The following is a 23080-nucleotide window of genomic DNA, read 5'->3' as shown; positions in this document are numbered from 1 at the left end:
CAATTGCAATATTTCTGACTTTGCATTTGAAGAATTTGCATTTTTGCATACACCCCTCACTTAGATCATTAAATATTAGCTCAAATATATATAAATCATGATCTTTAACAAGGAGTTGTTTAGTTTTTGTTGTATTTGCTCAGAGTGGAGCGATCAGGTGGGAGATGGCTTGGACAAACTGCAAAGCTGAATTTGAAATTAAGAACAAATCATTTCTAGATTTTAATGACGCATTATTGTTTGACCAAGTAAAATCTGTTAAATTAGGATGAAAAAAAACTACCAGGTGTTCACAGAACGATCAGAACATAATGATGATATTAAATTATTTGCCAGAATCTCTTGGGAAGCTCTGGGTGGAAATTTGTCAAGGTTTACATTCATTAAAATCATCCCCTACAATAACATGAGAATTCTTGTGTTACACCCCGACTCTGCTAGGGGCAAAGGGGTAGCAACATTACAGACAGGAAAAGAAATTTTAAAGGTAAAAGATACATTAAACAACAACAACAAAAAAAGGACTAAAATTATGTCGTTCACAAAGCCAAATAACAAAGAAAGACCCAAATCAATCCACCCAGGGCTTTTTCATCGATACCTACGGGTCAACCTGGTACACAGTTGAGCAAAACAATCAAAAAATCCCAAATCCAAAGACTTGAAATGGCAAGCTGCTCTGAGCAATGATCCTCAGCAGCCTGTTTAAATAGTGGAGTTCCAGGTGGATGTCAGGTTATTGGGCCAATCACAAGCAGGTGATGACAGAGCCAGATACATGCTGAAGAAAGCCAGAAAGCCAGCCAATCACCTGGTTGCAACCAAACACAGTAATTTACATACAAACTCATCTACTGAAGAACAGGTGAAAAACGACCACTATAGAATATGACAGTATGCAAAATTAAATTGAACAGCTCCCTATTCGCCTCGTTAAGGTGGTATTCCAGAACTGTAATATACTAGTAGTAGAGAGAGTATGAATTGGAATAACTCATATTTAACTTTTACCAACATTGCATGCCATAAATTATGGCCTTTGTCTCTGGCTATAGATACTGGCGTGATATGTTGACTGAACTTAAACATCCTGCAAAAAGTTAAGAGAACTTTAAAAATGAAAGAAGAAATCAAGTAGTGGGGATAAGGCAGGCGTCACATACAAGCTGCTAATGTGAATTAACCATGAAAAATGCAGTTCTCATTTTACATCAGAAAAGAGGATTTCCTTTCGAGGGCAAAGGGGCTCCTGGAGGCAGCTTTTTGGCCCTCCTCTATTGCTTTCTTGACCAGCAGCCATAGTTTCTGATGCTTCTGTAAGAATGTCCATTTTCTGACAGCAAACCACACTGCATCGCAGATGTGTCGTACTGAGAAGAGGATGACGACAGCTCTCATCTTCTCGTCATCCGGGCTCTGTGGGGACAACATGGTGTCAACTCCAACCTGCAGGTTAGCTCCAATGGCGGGAGCCACATGTGCAAGGACATCAGTCACCCTTTCTCTCACTTCCTCGTCGACCTTTTCTTCAAGACCGTGTAGTTTCAGAAGCGATTTCCAGCTGTAGCGTCGGCACTCGTCCAAGTTTACTTTCAGAATCTTGTTTTCCTCCTTCAGTGTTTGGATTTTGGCTTGCATATGAATTAGCATTTCTTTGTGTCCACCTTCATCAGTCACAAGTGCTTGCCCGGTGGTAGACAGGTTTTCAAAGTCAGTTCGAAGTAGTTTCTGTGTTTTTTTTTCAATAGCAGTTTGAAGGATATGTCGCGTTTCACAGCAAAGTCACGGATGTCTTTCAGAATGTCCAGATTCTTTTCCTCAATTTAATTTTTTTTTATTTTGTGGTTTCTTTGGGGTGTCAATCAGATTCGATGGAAAAATTCAGAGTTATTTTTGGAGTCTGGATTTGAGTCACTCTGGTAACGGTATCATCTTCTACATAGTCAGTCTGCACCTGGGCAGCATCAGAGTTTGTAATAGTTATTTTGGTTTTGCCCATGTAACTTCACTCTTTGAAGACGTCTGTTGGTTCCAGAATATGTCGCAGAGCCTGTCAGGTTCACTTACAGTCAGTATTATGGTTTGCATTGCGCTGACGTTCCCCCCTCCCCTGCACTGTGAGTTGTAAACACCACCACCATTTCCACGCTGTTTTGACTAATCAATTAGTCGACTAGTCGTGTATATCCCTAATAATAAATACATTTATATATAAATATATACACACAGACACAGTCCTGGCGCCAGGACACTGTGGGCATTTTGCAAGTGCAAATTCCAGAACAGTCAATCAATATTTGGCCCAGGTCAAAGCAGATTAGATATAGAATACGATCAACAGATCCAGCAGATATAAGCTGCAACACAAGAGATTTTATTTATAAATAACAAAGTCAATCTGGTCATTTCATCCAATAATACTGTCATGGTTTAGGAGTGTTTGCTTCAGTGTTATTTCTGTTCCTTAGTTTCAGTTTAAGTCTTCTGTTTGTTGGTGTCTTGGTGCCACAGTCCTTGTACTTCTGTGCTCATTGTTTTCTGATTCAGCACACCTGGTTTAATTATCTTATTTGCTTCACCTGTCCCCTGTTAGTTATCCTATACCCCTTAGTTTGTGTTACTCTTTGCCAGATCATTGTTGTTTTTGTCCCCTGTGTTTGTTTTGTTGGTGACCAGTAGTCTCCATTAACAAGCAGTTAAACAGGTGGAGCTGATAAAGTGGACATGAGTGTATTTGACATGTAATAATCAATGTGAAGAATGTAAGAATATTTTGTCATTGTGATACTGGAAAAATTTATTGTTAAGGAACTCAGCAAAGATAAGACACAGTCTGTCTGCAGGCTTCAACTCTAACACACACACCTGAAGCCGTACAAACGCAGCACGTCTGGCCTCTGTAGGACAACAACCCAGTCCAGAGGAAGTGTTATTGCTGTGACCTGAGCCTGAACTTTTTTTGGAGAAAAGCTTCCTGTCAGGTTTCTCTACAGCTACTTCATCATTTTCTCCTTTCTGACTGTGCCTCTGTCCTTGGTGCTTAATTCTCTCACCTGGACGGATTCCTCTGGGTAGGTTTATTCTGCAGGGACTCAGATCAAGTCTGTGTGATCTCACTCCTCCCGTGAGGAAGGACATTATTGGTCAAATTAGCTTGTGGTTATTATTAAAGAGTAATGTTTGTTTTATTTACTTTTTATTTTACTGTAAACAGCCACATGACACGTGAAACATTGGTGTATGTTTGCCAGTGTGTCCTCATCACTGCAGAGGTGATTCAAGTTATCAGATATGGTTTACTGGTAAGACACACTGCAGCTGGGAGGTGATGTTTCTGGAAATATCACAATATTGAACATGACCGGGTCACTGGAACTCTGCTGCTTGAGTTTCATCCCGATGCTCAGCCGCTGCTTCGAACTTGCAACTATAGATTATTTCTGTATGATCAGCATCAGAGAAGTAATTTTTATATGTTCATTAATTTCTAGCACAATAAATGTGTAAAATCACATGAACACTCCTTAGAGGACTTTAAGTTTTATTTATTTCTATCTTTTGATGCCAACATAAGAAAATAATATAACAAGTTAAAGTAAATTCCAACTAAATCTCATCTGCTGTGTAAAGAATAAATAAATTCTACATATTAACAAACCCAGAAAACATCCAGCTAGCTTTGACTTCCAGCTGTCCTTTAGCAGAAAAGCTGCTTTTTGACATAAATAATGGAACAGTAAATAAAGAAACTAGACCACATGTCTGAGATTTGCTTTCTTCTTCTACAGACCACCAAACACTGATCAGTTAAAGGCATCAACCCAGTTAATAGGGATGTAATGGTACATGTTTCCGTAGTTGGATTTTTTGGTACGGAACGTTTGGTTCGGAACGGAGGCGTATCCACACGGAAGAGTAACTGCCGTGCGCTGTGCTAGCGGATGCCATGGCTAGTCACAGTTTTAAGGAGAAACCAGAGCTTGAAGACCCTCTTCAGTCAAAATATGTTCAGGAACACTTCGGTTTCCCAATGAAGGATGTAAATGGACCAGGAAAAATGCATCAGATGAAACCAGTTCTCCCTGCAACTTTTGCATCTTGATAATTTTTTTATTACCAAAAACATCAAAATAACATGATTTAATCTGTTTAGGGGAATAGCTCTTCCTCTGCAGCTTCTTCTGCAACTTGCACAGGACAAAACAACACTAATGGTAACACATGGATGTTGTTTTCATTCCATCTACGGTTCAGCTATAAACTTCACTCTAAGTGATGGCACTGAGGGATTTTTATGATTAATTAATGGTGGCGTTTAATACCGTGATTACTTGTGGAGTCAAGTCATGGTGACACCTCTATCTGAGGCTAAAGAGAAACAGACCTAAAGAGAAAATTCTTTATTTTTACACCATTACAGCTTTGGAGTTTGTTTTTAGATTTATGTTGTCAGCCGTACGTAGTCTGGTTTAAACCAAACTTTAAAACCAAACTATGTGGCTGTAGCTCAGGAGTAAAAGCAGTTGCCCAGCAACCAAAAAGTGGGTGGATCGATTCCAGGCTTCCCCTGACTCAATGCTGAAGTGTCCCTAAGACACTGAACCCAACGTTGCCTCCTGATGTGTCTATCGGGGTGCGAATGTGACCTGTAGTGTGATTTGCTTTGAGTAGCCAACATGACTGGAAATATACAAGTCCAGTCATTTACCATTTAATAAGTATGGAGTGATTTCTTCCTCCTGCCTTGTTTGGCAAACAGGAAAAGCTTAAAGGTCATAAATGTCTCACTGTAAATCAGGAGTTTAATGAAATATTTTCACTGGTATTAACGTTGATAATTTTCTAACCAGACTACCACATTATGGTTGACAGCAGCAGTTTTTTAAACAGACATTGTGACACTGACTGCTCAGATGTGAACAATCTGCTACTCTAAACGGGCCAGATAATGAAGGCAGCTGTTTGTTTTTCTTCTAGAAATGTGTAGACAGGAACGTGAGCTCTTCTAAATCTTTAAAATGCAAATTATTGTTTCTTGGGAACAAAACGATTGAAATAATTTTCTCTTTCTTTTGCATTGTACACAAAGCAGCAGGAATTGAAGTGTCTTGTACTTTCTGTAATGATGAAATGATTAATGACCCTGGCTTGTGGGTAATAATGTGTATAATTATGCAGAGCAAATGTTTGAGATTAAAAGGTGCCACCTTTGCATGTGTCGGCTCCCTGTAGCTGAATAATAAAAATACTCCACCTTCCTCCTACGTCTTCCTCTCTGCTGGAGTGTTTCCCAGAACATGCCACTTTTTTCCCAGTTTAGTCTTGTTTTCTTGCCTCGTCCCTCCACTTCCACCCTCTGCCTCTCTCATTGTGTTTCCACTTTTCTGTGGTTTTTGCCTTTAAAACGTCCTCCACCACATCCTTTCAAGTCCCATCACTCTGCTGTCATCTCAGTCCCCTTCTCTTCTCTGTCGCAGCTCTTATTATGCACAGACATGACATGAAACCAGCTGAAGGTCATGCAAGCTGCGACACATATCTGCCATCCTCAGGGTGCATACCAGAAGGTTATCATTTTACTACACAGCGGTCTTCTGTTTCAGAGCTGTTGTTTTCACTGTGTGCCATTAGCTGGATGGTGATGTGGGGAAGGGAGATGAGATCGACAAAAAAAAATGGAGACAGAGGCAGTTTTATCTTCAGTTAGACAGCATCTGGCTTCACAGGCTTGACTCTAACTGTAAACTAAACTGTGCATGTTTGGATGGATGGCAATGCTTGGTAGAGTCTTTTAGCTGAGCTTTTCCTGGGCATTCTGGTATGCTACATGCTATATTTATTTGTCTCTTCTTGAGAAAGAATATGGCTTCCACAGATCACATTGAAAACTGCTGTTTAACTTTGGACACTGTCTCTGGTAAATGAGCTGAAGTTGCCAGGCAACGGATGTTAGGTGGTCCAGGACAGTCAGCATTATATAGAAACACTATCAGGTTCTCCAGAGTTAAAATGGGTCCCTGGAAACTCAGCAGCAAAAGTTCCTCCTCTCAGTGCTGATGCTGTCTGATCGTTTGTTTTCAATCTTCTAATGGAGATCAGAGGTTGCCGATCTCTGTCAGCTGTCCTGGCTTTATGTCCTTCATCATCATGTCATGTCATCATTAATTTTGTCTCCTCTGCCTTTCCCTTTACCCTCTAACTCAGTCTCAGAGGAGAGCTTGTCAACATGACATAGTTATGGAGGTGGTGTCTTACAGTGTCTCATGCTATTTAAAGTTTGTGACTTGTTGTGATGCATGGTTTTAGTTTGGGTTAAAGACCACGGCAGCAGGATGCTTCTAGCCCTGATGCACAGCTTTTAACTAATGGACCACAGCTCCTCTGCAGCTCTAGGCTGTCTTTACAAATTCACCCCAGTAACAGGACACCTGTCAAAGGCCTGTTTATGTGCATCACTCCATGACCTAAGGGCAGGTGGTGATGGTGGGCCTCTGGCGGTATGCTTAGCAGCCTGGCAAATGGCAAGTTGGCACATGATCAGAGTTGTCTGGATGAGACTGTGGACAGAGAGCAGAACGTCCTGAAGGTCGGAGGTAAACAGCTGGCTCAGAACAGCTGACTGGTCAGTGTGGATCCAGCTGGCTGGATAACCTCAGCATGAGCTGTATGATTTTTCTCAATGAGCAAAATCCTAATTAAATTTGTTCATTATTAATATTATTATTAAAATTATAATTATTCCATAATAATAATAAGTCACATTAACTTTAAAAAGTGTTGAGGATTGGAAGCGGGAAGCTGGAGACAGACTTTATATCCTTGGAAGAAGGCAGCTTTATGCTTGTATCTCTGCCACAGCCTGGCTTCTGTTCCTTTGGGTCTACGATGTGAGCACTGCTGCTTATTTTTGTTGTCAGTCTTCATCTCTATCAGCCACACCATCTTCCTGTCTGTAGCTGCACAGGTGTAAGGAAAATTATGAATTTCTATTTAGGTAGTACGTATATTCTACTGTAAGCACAGCAAAGATGACTAACTGATGACATTAATGCATTAATTTAAATGCATACCTGAGGAAGAAAGTCCTCTTTCCTGTGCAGAATGGTGTTAGTTTTTTCTTTGTACCATAGTGGGTTTGCAGCAACTGGAACATGTTGACAATTTGCCATTTTTTGGTATTAAATACCAATAGTGCAAAACATTCAGGAGTGATGCAGTTAAAAGAAAATGTGTTGCTTTCTACAAACCCTGTTCCGGGATGTTGTTGTGTAAAATGTTAACAAAACAACATATCAGATGTAGAAACAGACATTTTACCATTTAGTGGAAAGTATGAGCTGATAGTGAATCTGATGGCAGCAACATGTTTGTAAAAAGCAGCAACAGGGCAACAGAAGGCTGGAAAAGTTACTGGGACAAACCAGAAACAACTGGAGAAGAATTTGACAACCAATTAGGTTATTGGTAACAGGTCAGCAGCATGACTGGGTATAAAAGGAGCATTTCAGAGAGGCAGAGTCTCTCAGATGAAAAGATCTGAGACAAACTGGGTCCTAAAATAGTGGAACAATTTTAGAAAAATTTTCCTGAGCATAAAGATCCCACAATCTACTAGTTGTGTATAACATTGAAAGATTGAATGAATTGGATGGAGTTTCTGTGCACATGGAAAAACGGCCGAAGGTCTAAACTAGATGCTGGTGATCCCACGGGATGGGAGTCACCAGCATCACGTGATTGGGACGGTACAGGATAAAAAGTTAACAGAAGCAGATGGCAGCGGGAACCAAACGAAATAAAATAAAATAAAATAAAAAAAGACAGCTGCCACCATTTTGTAGTTTTTACTCAATAAAGCTACACTGTAACCAAGTATAAAAAAGAACTACACTACCCAGAATCCAACACTGCTTTCCGCCCGCTGCTTCCCTGCCAGAATTGAAATGAGAAAAGGAATGGAGTTAGCAAACAGCCGCGGAGAAACTGATATGGCAAAAAATGATTTACAACGCAAAGTTAGAAGTAATGACGTGTCTATTATGTAGGCAGAACTGGTTAGAAAAGGCGGACATATTAATGAACTTCACGAGAGTCGAGTGTGACGGTTTTTAACACACTGTATGCTGCTTGTAAAACATGTTTAGTTAATGGCATTTAGAAATGAGTGAAATACAATTTTATATGTTCTGTTTGGGTTTATTTAACTTTGGTAGATGTGCTGTGAGCCATGTACAGTTTTATTGTTATTGTTTGTTTTAGGTTTATAGGATTTTTTCTTTTGCTTTGGCCCAGGATTGGGACGGACAAGATTTTTTTTCTGTGGGAGTGGGATGGGACAGGAGTAATAATGCACTCCTGTGTCACCCTCTACTGTGGACGCAGATTTACTTTGTGAGGTGGACACGTCAGTAGGTGCGTTTCCTTTACCCTTAGAATTGCGCAACAGCTAAATATTGCAATTAAAAAATGGTAATGGAAACGCTTACACTCCGAAAAACCTCTCAAATATCGTTAAAAAGTTTTTACGCTCCAATGAGGTGTTTTTCAGAAGTGTCGATATAGAAGTATATCGCAAAAGTGTAACGGAAACACATTTCTCGCATTTACGCTTCACCAGACGTGACGTAGCGGGACACGTGACCAGTTCATTTCAAATAAACAAACGCAGGAGGAGACGGAAAACTTTTTACAAATAATTAAAGAAAAATATATAATTGTAATCCTTGATAACAAACAACGGGAAATGCAGAGTTTTACAAAGGTTTAGAAATTTCTATTCTCAAAGTGGAGTCCCGCAGGACGAGATTTTATGAGTGTAACGGCTAACACGCTAAACACCATTCAATGGAAACACCTGCAAAACGCAATTGCACTTTGTCGAAATTTTAGAAATAACGCTTTTATTTTGCGAAAAACTGTTATGGAAACACAGCTACAGTTGTGTCCATGCATCTTCTCTTCAAGAACTGTAGAAGAAATCTCTTACAATATGACATTACCTTACTGTTCTCTTCATCAATTTGGGCCTGCGGTGTCACAGTAGTCTGTTAGTGATCTTTTGTTTGGAAGAGTTTACTAAGCAGACTGGACATGTAGCAGCTCATGACCCTACGATTCACAGCCATCGGCCTCATTCTGGGCCACAGAAAAAATATGCTGATTCTTCCACTTGTAATAACTTTCAAACTTATTTGAAATGAACAAAATTGATCTCTTTCTATTTGAAGGGCTTGTGAAAAAAAGTCTGTTGGTAAATATGACTGTTTTTAAACCTTGTATTAGTCAACCCACGCTGTACTTCATTTACCTAACGTTGGCTGCTACCTTTGTTTTACATGTTTTGTTTTACTTTTGTTTTGAAAGTTGATCTCTGTTATGTATTAAATTGTGTTCTTGTGGTTGTGCTGTCTTCTTGGCCAGGTCACTTTTGTAAGAGAGATTTCTAGTCTCAATAAGGTGAGATTAGAAGGTATCTGATTAAGTAAAAGAGAAATAAAGAGCCATGATGAGAGCCTCACATTACCTCTGCATTCAGTCGCTGACACATCACACAGTAATAACAGACACCCTTACCTCATTCTGTCCTTGCAGTATAGAAATGGATCAATCACAAAGCCCACAGCCGATTAATCCACATGGTTTTAGAGAACATTTAAATAGGAACAGTGTTTAAACCTTCTAATGAGTCTTCAGCCTTCACCACTCAAAGACTTTCCTGCTTTTAAAGGGAATCTGTTGAAAAAAGTCAACAGTTTCCAACAGATTACTTTTTCATGACCATAGACTTGTTTTCAGTGGGTAAGTAGATTCCAGCAAAGAGAAAAACAATGTTTTGTGTGTTAGTAATGGAGGATGATTGGTGGTAGCGGCCAGCAGACATCTGCTGCTAGTGCTTGCGTTCAGATTCACCCAAACGCCACATTTCAAAGCAGTGTGTGTTTAATGAAATACTACATAACTTTTTGACCTTAAAACTCTTCTGACTTGAGTACTTCTGATGCGTTTTTATCATTCACTGACATTCAGTGTGCCATTCTTGGGCCATTGTAGCCCTGCAGCATCCCGAGCGGCAGCAGCCCAGAGCATCATGTGAAAGCAAAGTTTTGCTTTACAGCACCACGTAACACGCCAGCAACTGGTTATCAACAACCTGCAACAGCACACTGTTTTGAACGTGCACCATTGTTGATTTAGCAGAGAAGCACAGAAAGACATTGTCAGAGGAAGAGAGAAAAAGAAAGTGAGGAAGGGACAGAGCCTGAGATAAGACAAGAGTCAACATCAGACTGACTTTTACTGGCTGGAGAGATCTCAGAGAAGAGACAGGATGAAGGTGATGCTGGATTAGGGATCATTGGGGGTGTCACGGTGCCAAAAGAAAAACTGCTTCTTCTCCATCTCCATCCAAAAACTGAAAGCTGACTATGGTGTTTCTGTGAACACAAATAGATTATTCCATCTCACGTGATTACCATGGCTCTCTACAGGTGGTGTCATTACGAAGTTTTACTGTTTCTGAGCCACTTACACTTATTGATGCTTAAATGGATGGTGGCAAAACTTGAGCTGAGAGTGAAATGTACTGTCAAACAATATCCAATTGTAAAACTTTTCACATTATGAGTGAATCCAGCTTTCTGACCAGTGAAAAACCAAATCTAAAAGGGAAAATCCCCTATTTGGGTTCACTAGGTGAGATGGAGAGGTAGGTGTCTGCACAGTTACCCTCCACTCATGGACTTCCTTAAAGAGGATTGAGACAACTGTCAAAACACACCAGAGAGCAAAAACCACACAAAGCCTTAGATTAGGTTTTGGCAGCATTGTGTTATTAAATAAGCCGCTAACCGTGTGACCTGTGGATCTGTCACAGAGAGAGAATAAGAGGCGAGGAATGACGTAGCCATCTGTACATCAACACGATCACATCGTCTCAGATGTGTATAGAATGTTTTGTCCCTTTTGAGCCAAGTTGATTCATGTTGTATCCAGTCACACACACATCCAGCGGCGAACCCACTCACACATTTTGATGGCTGTTACTTCCCCTCTGGGTAAAAGCCTCACTTTACATCTTGGCCCTCACACTACTTTTTTTCTATCCGTTTTATCTCAAGTGCCTTTCACTCAGTCTCATTATCTCTCCCTCCTTTTCCTTTCCCTTCTCCTCCTTCCTCTTACTCCACCACTGATGCCACCTCACCCCACTGGTTGCTTTGCACTTGATTTTTTTCTCCACTCTAAGAAAAGATGGTGGTGATGGATTTTAGCAGGAGGGTGGTCCTGTTAAAGAAAACCTGATGCTACGGTTTTATATGTAATATTCAATCATAACAAGTTTCTAATCAAATTTATTCAGACATAAGTTTCCTTACTCTGTGGAAAGGAAGCACAATCTCTCTTCATGAAAGTGGGCAGTTCTTCAGGAAGGGGATGGGTCACAAGTTGCCTCCATCTTATCTCTCTGAACATATTCTTCTCAAGTCATTGGATGCTGATGATGTTACACCCTGGTACCAGACTGGACTCAACTGGAACTCAAAAACACTCAGATGTGATGTGTGTAGCAGCTCTGGTATGAATGTATTTGTTGTTTTCAGAATTACTGACAGAAGTAGAAATATTCTTGTGAAACCATTTTAACAGTGATGAACATGATCTTGGTGGTCTAGAAGCCACTGAAACAAACATGAGGAGGATTTTTTCGTTTTATTTATTTATTCTTACACAATGCTTTTTTATTTTTGTCCCAATTTCTGTCAGGATGGTCTTTATTTCCCGCAACTCCTTGTCCACCTCGTTAATAGTGGCAATCGTGTCCCTCTGCACCGCCCACCCAGCTAGGGCACCGCCCAGCAAGCTGGGGCACCACCCACCCAGCTGGAGCGCGCTGTGAGAAAGAAATATTATTTAACACTAAATAAACTGCTACCAGTCTCAGATGTATCTGTACATATTTATTTTATACATTAAAACAAATGACTAAATTACCGGCATCATGTCATTTAGCAGACGCTTTTCTCCAAAGCGATTCGCCCATTAGATTTGAACTTCGATCTCCCGTATGGCAGATGGAAGCTCTACTGACTGAGATATCCAGCCGCACCAACCAGTGCCTCTGGTGTGTCTTCCCTTCTGACACTGTGATGACAGTATCTCCACCTGCTGCCAGCATTCTGCCTTACTGACACCGGTAATGTCCACGCCGTGTCCACCAGTTAAACATTTTTACATTTGTCAACGTGGCCCATCAGCATCTCTGTCTCACACCAAAAAATTCCACTTCTTAACTCTTTTTTCCCTCCAGAGCCATCATGGAAATGATGTGATGAATATGTATTACAGGCGTCCACCTGACCATTTGTAGCCACCATGTGGGCGTGGGAAGGCGTTCCCTCACGTGCATCCGCTTTAGAGTTGATTCTGATTTCTAAATGGAAACAGGCGTGGGAGGTGCCTGCACACGCTTTTATAAATCTAGAAGTTAAAGTGCGCTGCATTTCCTTTTTTGCGCCGCAGACGGTGCCTGTAGTTTGCTTTGCTACGCACAGTTTGATAAATGAGGTCCCTGGTCCTGATAGGTCCTGTGGAAAAAGACAGATTCAGCGTAAAGATTAAGACTGGCCATGTTTACATTAGAGTTTTAATTCTCCTTTAATTCTTAAAAAAATGAAATCCTCTTTAAAAAGATTGAAAATGACCTTGTAAACACCTAATTCCAAATGAAAATGACCATTCCAAATTTAACTTAGTCCAGAATGCTGCCACTCCAGTCCTCACTGAGACCAGGAAAGTAGATCCTAGAACACCAGTCCTGAGATCTTTACACTGGCTTCCTGGCTGTTACAGAAATGACTTCAACATCCTGCTGTTAGTTTACAAAGACCTGAATGGTTTAGGAGCAGAATCCATTCAGGATCTTCTGGTTGGTTATGAACAGATCCCTCAGGTCATCAGGGTCAGGTCTACTTTCTGTTCCCAGAGTCAGAACTAAATGTGGAGAGGCAGCGTTCAGCTTTTATGCTCCTCACATGTGAAACAAACTCCCAGAAAAACTGCAGGTCTGCTGACTCAGCAGCTTTACATCAGGGTTAAAACTTTTCTATTTGCTGCCTTTTATCAGAACAACCGTTAATTCCCCACACTGGAACTTTATTTCTATTTTTTCTATTATATTTTAGCTTTTTCTTTCTGTTTTTATTTAATTTCTTTTATTTCTTTTAAAGTTTGTTTGTAATGTACTTTTTATTGCTTCCTGCTTCTTTCCAAACATAAAGAACATTCCTAATGTCTCCAAACTCTTTAACATCCTCAGTGTCCTCTGACTGGAAAGACACCAGCACACACACTGAGCCCTGTGTTAGTTTTCATCACTGCATGACAGACTGAAGATTTACACACCATTGCAGTTTCTTTTATAACACACACCCCATTAAAGAAGGACTATAGGCACTGAGGCTGGCAGAGGAAGCAGTTCATCGATGGCATGGCAACAGTCACCATGCCGATGCTCAGAGGGACAATCTTTTTGTTATCCTCATCTGTGATTGGACCACAGTCTCAGTATCCACATGAGGCTGACTTGGGACCAACACAGAAAATCTGTTTGGATCAAAGACCCCCGGAAAGCTCGTGTTATTCCCTTTTTGCTCCTTCATTAAGGGGTTTCTGTCCATAAGAGTTTCATATGAAGAGGTAACTTTCACGGTGCGGCAGAGGTAAGGACCAAATAGCAGACTGAAGGAGCTGGATCTCTAGCTCCTGTTCCCGATGGGGTTCTGGAAAGGGATGCTCCTCCTCTTCCTCTGGTTCCTGTTCCCAAGGGAGTCCCGGGTTGGGACCCTCCTCCATCTCCTGCGGTTCCTGATGCCAGTCTCCAGGCCGCCCTCCATGTATGAAGGCCCGGAAGTCACAATGACAGGAGCTAGATCTCTGGAGGGCGGCCTGGAGGCCAGGACATCAGGAGAATGGGATCAGGAACTGCAGGAGGGTCCCAACCTGGGACTTGATTGGGAACAGGAACCAGAGGCAGAGGAGGAATGCTCCTTTCCCGGGCAACCTAAGGAACAGGAGCCAGAGATCTAGCTCCTGCTGTTCAGTCCGCTATCGGGTCCTTGCCTCCGCCACACTGTGACAGAAGGATCTGACAAAGAAAAACTGAAACAAAGGGGTATAAATACACTGTGTAACTAATAAGGAACAGGTGAAGTGAGTGAGAAAATTAAAGGAGGTGAGCTAATCAACAGGAAGCAAAACAGAACACAATACACAAGGACATACAAAATAAAACAGGGAACCAGACAAGACAATGAACCCAAAGGACAGCAAAACCAAACCAAAACACGCAGACACAAAAACCCAAACCCAAAACCCACAGACCACGACAGTAACAGGAAGCCTGTTACATGTACACTGGCAATTATTATGAGAATTATTAGAAACATTTCAATAATACCAACAGCAGACATGACAGAAAGCAGTCAATCACCCTCATCATACAGGATATTTACAGGTTTCTTAGCATTTTGTCCTGCAGTCCTTGTCTTCTCTGTATTTTATTTCACCACACTGGCTTTTTACAGAGTTGTGATGTGACAGAAAAAAGCAAGAGCCAGAAAAGTGTCCTTATAGGAGATGTTTTTGTTATAGAAGGTGGACCCCCTGTCACTCTGTGTCACATACTTTAAACTCTGTAACCACCAGGCTAGCACTCCCTGCAATTGTTATTACTTATTAATTCAATGAACATGTAATTGTGCCTTATTTTATTCAGTCTTTTTATTTTGTCATTTTCCCCTTTTTACTGTATTAATTATGCTTTAATATAACTGTAAATAAATCCAGGTGTTAGACTGAAATAAATCTGCAGCTTCCTCTGACCACCTTAGACCTGCCTGCATGGCTCCGCTCCTGCTTTGCATGTGGATTTTTCTGCTCCACCAGTTGAGCTGTGAGATATTGATCTCCTTTCTTTACTGCTAATAAATAAAATAAAAAAAAAATAATGCTTTGCTTCTTTCGCTCCATCTTTCTGGCCATCCCCTTTTTCTTTCCCTGGTCCCTGGATCGACTAAGAAGTCTTATAATGGGCTTTTTGTCTCTTTTTCCTATGAATATTTTCTGGATTTGCAAGCGGATGAGAGCTTCCCTGTAGGCATTAAATGAATCTGGTTTATCCTCCACTCAGAAGAGACTTCCAGCTTTTGTTCTCAGTCCAGCTGGTCACCATCACGCCTTAGGACGTGACAGGTTGTATCTGAGATGCAGGATTCATAAATCAGCTGTGATGCAAGATGTTGTGACTCAGTTTCAGATACTGAGACTACTGACAGGTCAGATTTCTGTTCAGTTTCCCACGATGTTGACACTCAACCTGTTTTTGTCCTGCCTCTCCATTTCTTTAGTTATTTCTACACACTCAAACAAACAGAGCTCCAGCTGGTCTCCTCTCCTTGCCTCTCAGCTCTGATCTGCTGCAGCTCAGAAACATCGACCTGTGAACCATCTTTAAACCAGTTGTGAATTTTTCTCATCTTGTTTCAGTCTCGTGGGGAAATGGATTGTTTATGAATGTACCACAGACATCTTCAGGTGTTGGATTGGTTGCACTTGATACTGAGAAACCTGATAAGGTGGATGATTTCTGCCTTCAGCATGGATTAATGGTGATTCAGTTTGGTGTCTGTAGACAGCATGAAGGAGATGCATTTCCAAAACATTATTTAGAAAACATCTGAATGTTTTTCTTTCATTGTTGCATTAATCGGATGGGATTTGTGGTGTTGGGATCTTCATGTAGTTAATTAATTACACCCAACATCTCCTGCTCACTGAGGCAACATGGAACAGTATCTAGATCAGGGGTTCTTAACCTTTTGGACGTTGGGGCCCAACTTTTCCAGTACAAACTTTGGGGCCCATTCAAGTATTAACTGATACAGATCTCACTCTTGGTTTAATTGCTTCAATAAGTAACTGGTTCAGTAACTAAACCAAATCCACTTTAACAGCTAAAACCTTGTCATATAAATGATGATACAATGAGACCACTTTCATCTTACATCCTTCTCTGTGACTTTTGCTACAGGCTAGCGGCTAGCAGCTAGCTGACTATCTTCTTCTGCTTATTTGAGTTTGCATGGGAGCGTCCTGTTCTTTACGTCCCTTTTATCTGATATTTTCTCCACATTAGATAAATCCAGTGCTGTGGAAATGTTATTGTACCCTTCTAACTACCCTTTGTTTTTTTTACCTTGTAGCAGAATGATGGTCTGGCTGCTGTTTTGTGCCAAGAAGAGCTTTATGTATATAAGGCCTGTCTTGATAATTTAAGTATTATTCTTTATTAGATGTATCTGTTGATGAATCTAAATATTAATGCGGGGGGAGAAACAATGATACAAAAACCAGGAAGGAAACAGAAAACCACCTGCAACCTCTGTGAGAAAAACAAAGCTGACAATCATCAGGAGCACCTATAAAAGACAAGCTGGGAAAATAATCATGAACAACAAGAACATCAGCAACACAAAGAAAAAACATGATCAAACCCAGCCCCGCCTGGTGCTGGCCCCCCAGAGGCGGCCCTAGGAGCCTGACAGCAGAGCTCCAGGTCCCTCCAGACGGCCACCCAACACGAGCCAGGACCGACCCCAATGCCCAAGTCAGGCCCCCCAGGGACCAGGGCACAGCCAACCCCCCAGCAACACAAAGTTTTAGGTTAAGGTTTATCAGACTCTGATAAGATGTCAGATTAGGTGTCCACATCATGCAACCAGCCAAACTTACATTTTTCACTTTTTACTCCAAGCAGATTAATTTTTAAATAAAATAATAGGCTGCATTAAAGGTGGGGAACATTTTGAAATGATTTAGTTGTGGTTATATTTTGGTTGATTGTGCTTTGTTGTATTTTGTGCATGCTGTTGTAAATCGGTCCTCTGTGACCTCAGGAGACTAACTGATTTCTGCTTACCAGTGCAACTCTGCAGAATGGCTCAGACACACTAATTAAAATGTGAGTTTTGACTCCTAACCTCTTCTGCCTTTGTATGCAGCCTGCGGAGTTGAGCTGCGAGCAGCCACTGGGGATGCATGATGGATAATTTTGGTAGAAACAGCAGACGCAGAAATCTAGAGAGATTTAGCATTGCAGCTCTTCTGGGATTACAGTGCACAGTGTGGTCAAGGTGAACAGCCTCCACTGAAAACCACTCCAGCTTTCCTCGCCATAAGTTAATGGGTTCAGTATACAAATACCTTTTTCCAAACATCTGTTCCCCTTCAAATCAGCATGACCGCACACAGAACACACATACAGGAGTGGCCACATAAGATCACATGGCTCATGGAGCCTGATCAACATATCCAAACACTTAAAAGAGAAAAATTTGGATTTTCGGAGCAGGTGTTTCTGCACAATAAGATGAAGTAAATAAGTAGAAAAATAGAATAGATACACTTAAAGGCACTTAATAGTAAAAGTGACAGTGTAGTAATAACAGTATATGATTGTAACAGTAACGGTATATGCTAATAATAATAATAATAATAATAATAATAAAATATATACACATATAAATGTTCTATTATATACATATATTTAGCATGTGCAACTTATCGTATGAAATATCTAACTTTGCATGTAATGAGTCTGTATATTTGTTTACCATTTTAAGTTGAATTCCTGAAATAAATAAAATTTTGCGTGATATTCTATTTTTTTTAGTTTCACCTGTATAAATATGATTTAAGCAAAATTTTCTGAAATCAATTGTTTTCATTGTTCACGTGTTCCATTTTAAAAGTCTCATGTTTTCCTCACATTTCAGGGAGCTGATATACAGCATGAGGTTGGAATATGTTGTTTCTCACGCGCTGTTTTTAACCCGTAAAGCTACGCTTAACTGATTTATTAGCTTAGCTACAAATACAGCTGAATTGCCTGCACACTAAGACTGAATAAAAGTATACGCATCAAATATTTCCTCTAAATGATGGCCCCACTAGAACTGAATCCTCGGTCTTGGCAGCAATAGTCTCGTCTCAGTGATTTACGCAAGGACACGACGCAGGAAGATGAAGTGTGCTGGTGGTGGTGCTGTATTCACCTTATAACTTTAAATTGAACTTCATCTCTCCAGCTTTATATCGGCTGCAGTCCTCAGCCACTTTCAGTCCCCAAGCACTTCACATTGGGGTCTGACTACCCTCTGAAATTTACGTTGCTCACCCCAGGCCTGATGACTCAGTAGTGGTTCTCTAGAATTGAATCAGTTTGGTATTTGGTGAGTTGCTGTGTACACTGACTTCTTTGGGTGCTCCTCCTCCTCTCCCCGTGCCTCCTCTTCCTCAGTGTTCCTCTCCGTAATAACAGAGCTCTGTGGGTTTTTATCGTCGTGAAATTGTTTTACTCCAGCACTCATTTAGAGAAACTTCAGATGTTTCATAAGCTCCTTCAGACCTCCACCCAGATTGCCCATTTAGTCTTTCTAAATGCCCCACACACACATACACACACTCAAAGTCTTAATGACAAGGCCTTCCTTTTGTTAATGTCCATTTTCCTCTGCACACTGCCAATTACCTCTTTCTGTCTCTGACTTTCCCCTTCTTCCCGCTCATCGTACCATCCGCTTTAGCAGCCCACTTATCCCATGAGTCACCACAGGGACCCTGCTGATGCACACACACACACACACACACACACACACACACACACACACACACACACACACACAGCAGATACAAACACACATATCAGCTGCTGCTTCCTTACAGTAAACTCATTTTCTCTGCTGTTTGGTTTTTATATCAAAGTTTTCATTTGTGTGCTGCAGGCTTGAGCAGGACATCACCAGCAACAGAAAGAATCTTTTCCTTTTAGAGGAGCACTGAAAATCACAACTGGTTAGATCAAATTGTGGAAATAACTTCCACTTAGATTAAAATACTTTTATTTGGTGAGAAAGAATTTTGTTGACTGAACTAAATATTCTGGGTCAACTTGATGCATTTGGGTTACTCTTAATTAATTACCATTTGTCAGTCCAATTACAGTAACAGTCAAAAGTTTAGACACACTTTTCCACTGAATTTAATAGAAATTTAATGGGAAAGTGTGTCTAAATGTTTTGGTATTGTACATCTGTAAGGGTAAAAATAACATATTAACCAGGATCAGGCTTAATTTGCTTGTGCCACTTAAACTTGTATGATAGGAGTCTGAGGCACTTCATTTAACTGGATACTCGCAGCTCTGTAGCTTTTTGTCATTTGTGTCATTTATTATGCTGCAGCAGGGAAACAGGTTCAACACAGTTAAAGAGTCTCTGCTAAAATTGTTCCTCCAAGAGCATTTTTACTCTGCTCAAGGTGCCCAGACCCGCCTCATCCAGTCCCTGAACAGTTGGGCAGTGCATGCATTCAAACAGTTCAAAGTAGTCTAATTCAGCATCCATCATCATCCTGCCTCCTCTCTGAGATCTCTACAGCGTGTGAAGTTAAGGCCAAGGCTTGGTTCCTGTCTTACCTCTTGCTCTGTCCCTTTCTCTCTTTCTTTTCCTTTCAACCTCTTATACTGTCCTCTTGGGTATCTGCTGAATCAGCCATGGTGGACGCTGAAAACACCACTGTGTTCACATCCCACCGCTGGCATGTGCGTAAAGCAAAGTGCGGTTGTAAAGCTGTGAAGTTGTGAATTGTGGTTTCTCAGCCTCAGGAAGCTGCTGGGCAATGATGGCTCCAGGAATGTACGTAATAAATGTTTCTGTGGCTTCAAAAGGAGTCAGAAACACATATTTTAAGGATGTTAAACACAGTGCTATTTTTAAGTGTTTGTAAACCAAAAGTTAGTAAACTTGTGTTTATAGTACTTTTCTATTAAAAGTGAACAATACATCTCGTTTGAATTCATTATTGAATTTAATGCATAAGATTGTGATTAATCACTGCAGAAAATCATGCATTTAATTTAATCGTTGCCCAGCAATCCTTGTTCACCAATGACTACTTACACTGTAATCAGTTAATCTAGACCCTTCATTGAAAAGGTCTCCGTTACATGCACCACCCTTCACCAAATCTGTACCCCTGCCTGCTCCCACCATCGAACATTTAGGACTGCCCCTCGTTTTGATGCTCCACATTTTCTGCATCCTCTCTTTGAATGTGTTTGACTGTGAAGCGACGTAAGGGCACAGCTTCAGGAGCAGCAATAAAGAAGATAAACAACGCGGCTCTGGGACTAGACAAGGAGAGACCACACAGGACGACTCAACACACACACACACACACACACAGGGAGGCCAAATGTGTATGTTTCTGCTCCTCATGACAACAGCGAGGCCTCCTTGGGGAGAGTGTGTTGCTTGTGTGTGTGTTAAAGCTCACTCACAGTCTTATCTCTCCACTGCAAGGCTTAATGGGGTAATGGAAACCTCAGAGTGCATTCTGGGAATGAGTAGAGCATGGAAGCAGTCTTATTGAGGGGATGAAACAGAGATGGGCTACACACCACAGGATTCAAGATGTTTTCCGCATTATTGATTTATTCATGTTTTTAAAAAACTGTAAACTCATTGGTACATATTTGGCAACTGGGCAGGTTTATACGGGAATATCTGTATTCTTAACTTAAAAAGTTAACAAAGCAGTTCACAAAATCCATGCATGAAGTTTCAAGTAAAAAAAGAGATAAAACATGTGACTTGGATGTATAGCTGGTTTCATAGTGTGGAGTGGTGAAAGCTTTATGTCAGGGGTGATTATCCTTGGCCTTTTCCTAATGAGACCTCTTTTACTCCCTCTAAGATTTAGGAGCAGCTCCCTCTAAAGTGCTGGCTATCGTTAAGCTCAGTCGACCGAGGGCTCAGTGTCGTGCTGATTTTAACTCCACCTTCTTCACCACAACAAACTCACTTCCAAGTCAATTTCACAGCTGTTTGAATTCGACTGATTTGACTTGTCCAGTAAGAGAGCACATTGGTTTCCCTCTCGGGATGAGAGGAGAAGGGGTGACGCTGAGGAAAGAGAGAGGAGAAAGGTGGGAGAGGGAAACAGAAAGAACTACAACCCAATTCCAACAAGGTTGGGACACAACATAAACAACATGTCAGATGAGGAAACTGAGACATTTCACCATATGATAGAAAATATGAGCTGACAGTGAATCTGATGGCAGCAACATGTTTGTAAAAAGTAGTTCCAGGGTGATGTTCAGCACGGTGTAAAAAGTAGTTCCAGGGTGATGTTCGGCATGGTGTAGCATCCCCTTTTCTTCTAACAACTGTCTGGAAATGTTTGGAACTGTCTGGAAGTGGGGAGACAGTTGCTGGAGTTTTAGGAGAGGAATGTTGTCCCATTCTGGTCTGATCCAGGGTTCTAGCTGCTCTACAGTCCCCGACCTTGGTTGCTGGATTTCTGCTTCCATGATGCTCCAGATGTTGTGTGTTGGTGAAAGGTCTGGACTGCAGGCAGGCCAGTTCAGCAGCCGGACTCTTCTCCTGTGAAGCCATGCTGCTGTGATGGATGCAGGATGTGGTTCAGCATCGTCTTGCTGAAATCTGCAAGGTCTTCCCTGAAAGAGACGTTAGCTGTGTCCCAATTCAGGGTCTGCACACTTCGAAGTGCGCAGACTACGTAGGCTACAGAGTGTCCTCCGTAGTCTACACACTTCGAAGTCTGCTTAACGTTCGTGAAATGGGACAGCCTACCTAGTCTACAAGAATTTCCCATAGCAACAACACAGGACGTTTAATCACTTAAACCTCAGAAATTACTCGTAGGAAACGTCAGTAGACGCTGAACACGGAGCGGCAACACAGACAGTTTAAAAAAAAAAAAAAAAAAAAAACGGTTTGAGGCTCTGTTGTTTTCCAGCCGGTACACACTTCATTAACCCCTTAAAAGTAACTGAATATCAAATATTACCGAATTTGAATGTCACCATTTAACAAACATGCTTTAAATGTACTTGGTTTTGTAACGTTTATCCTAAAGTGTAGTTAAAAAAACGTACTTTTTTTAAATAAAACTTTATTTAAACTTAATACGACTCTTCTGAGGTTGCTGATTCGCCACCGTCCTGTGCGCAACGAATTGTGGGAGAAAAGAGGTCGTGAAGGATGCATCACCAGCAGCCTTCGTTTGAGGCCAAACGAAGTGCGGATTCGAAGGGTGGATTCAGAGGTTCCTTCAAATTCTGTGAATTGGGACAGGACTTCGCGCACCGCAATGACGTATGTGGACGTATGTGCACTTCGAAGTGTGCAGACCCTGAATTGGGACACACCTGTTGTCTGGATGGAGCAGATGTTGCTCTAAAGCCTCCATGTACTTTTCAGCATTGATGGAGCTTCACAGATGTGGAAGCTGCTCACGCCATAGACACTAATGCAGCCCCATCCCATCAGAGATGCAGCTTTTCACCTGTCCACTGATAACAACCTGGATGCTCCCTCTCCTCTTTAGTCTGCAGGACACGTCGTCCATGCTTTCCACAAACTATTTAACATTTTCATCCAGGTTTCCACTTTGCCTCAGATCATTTTAAATGAGCTTTGGTCCAGAGAAGACACTCTCCTCCCTCCCTGAGACATGCTCCTTTTATACCCAGTCACATTATAGACCTGTTGCTAATTAACCCAGTTATTTGTCTAATGCTCCTCCAGTTGTTTCTGATTTGGACCAATGATTCTTTCAGCTTTTTGTTGCACCTGTTCCAGCTGTTTACAGATATGTTTCTGCCATCAAATTAAAAATGAACAATATTTCCATGAAATGGTAAAATGTCTCTTGTTTCAACATCCAATATGTTGTTTATGTTCTGCTAGGAATAAAATGTGGTTTAATGAGATTAACAAATCACTGTAGTCTGTTTTTATTTACATTTGACAAACCATCCCAACTTCCTTTGGAATTGGGGTTGTATACACAAGACAGTAAAGAAGTAAGCTATAATATAGTACTCTGTGCTTTATGCTTTTATATCTTAACTTTTTCTTGTTCATCCTAAAAAAGAGTGAGCCACTGAGCATGATGGAAGCTCACAGCTATCAAACAGAGCAGCAGAGGCCTTTTC

General features: G+C 41.1%; 1 protein-coding gene across 1 annotated transcript in view; it reads left to right on the top strand.

Annotated features, from left to right (window-relative positions):
- kcnh2b (potassium voltage-gated channel, subfamily H (eag-related), member 2b) overlaps positions 1-23080 on the top strand; it is a 338190-nt gene that overhangs the window by 111519 nt on the left and 203591 nt on the right. The gene's annotated exons all lie outside the window — the stretch shown is intronic.

This window comes from Melanotaenia boesemani, chromosome 18 (genome assembly GCF_017639745.1).
Source record: "Melanotaenia boesemani isolate fMelBoe1 chromosome 18, fMelBoe1.pri, whole genome shotgun sequence".
NCBI classification, from domain to species: Eukaryota; Metazoa; Chordata; class Actinopteri; order Atheriniformes; family Melanotaeniidae; genus Melanotaenia; species Melanotaenia boesemani.
This window is presented reverse-complemented; position numbering and strand designations above follow the sequence as displayed.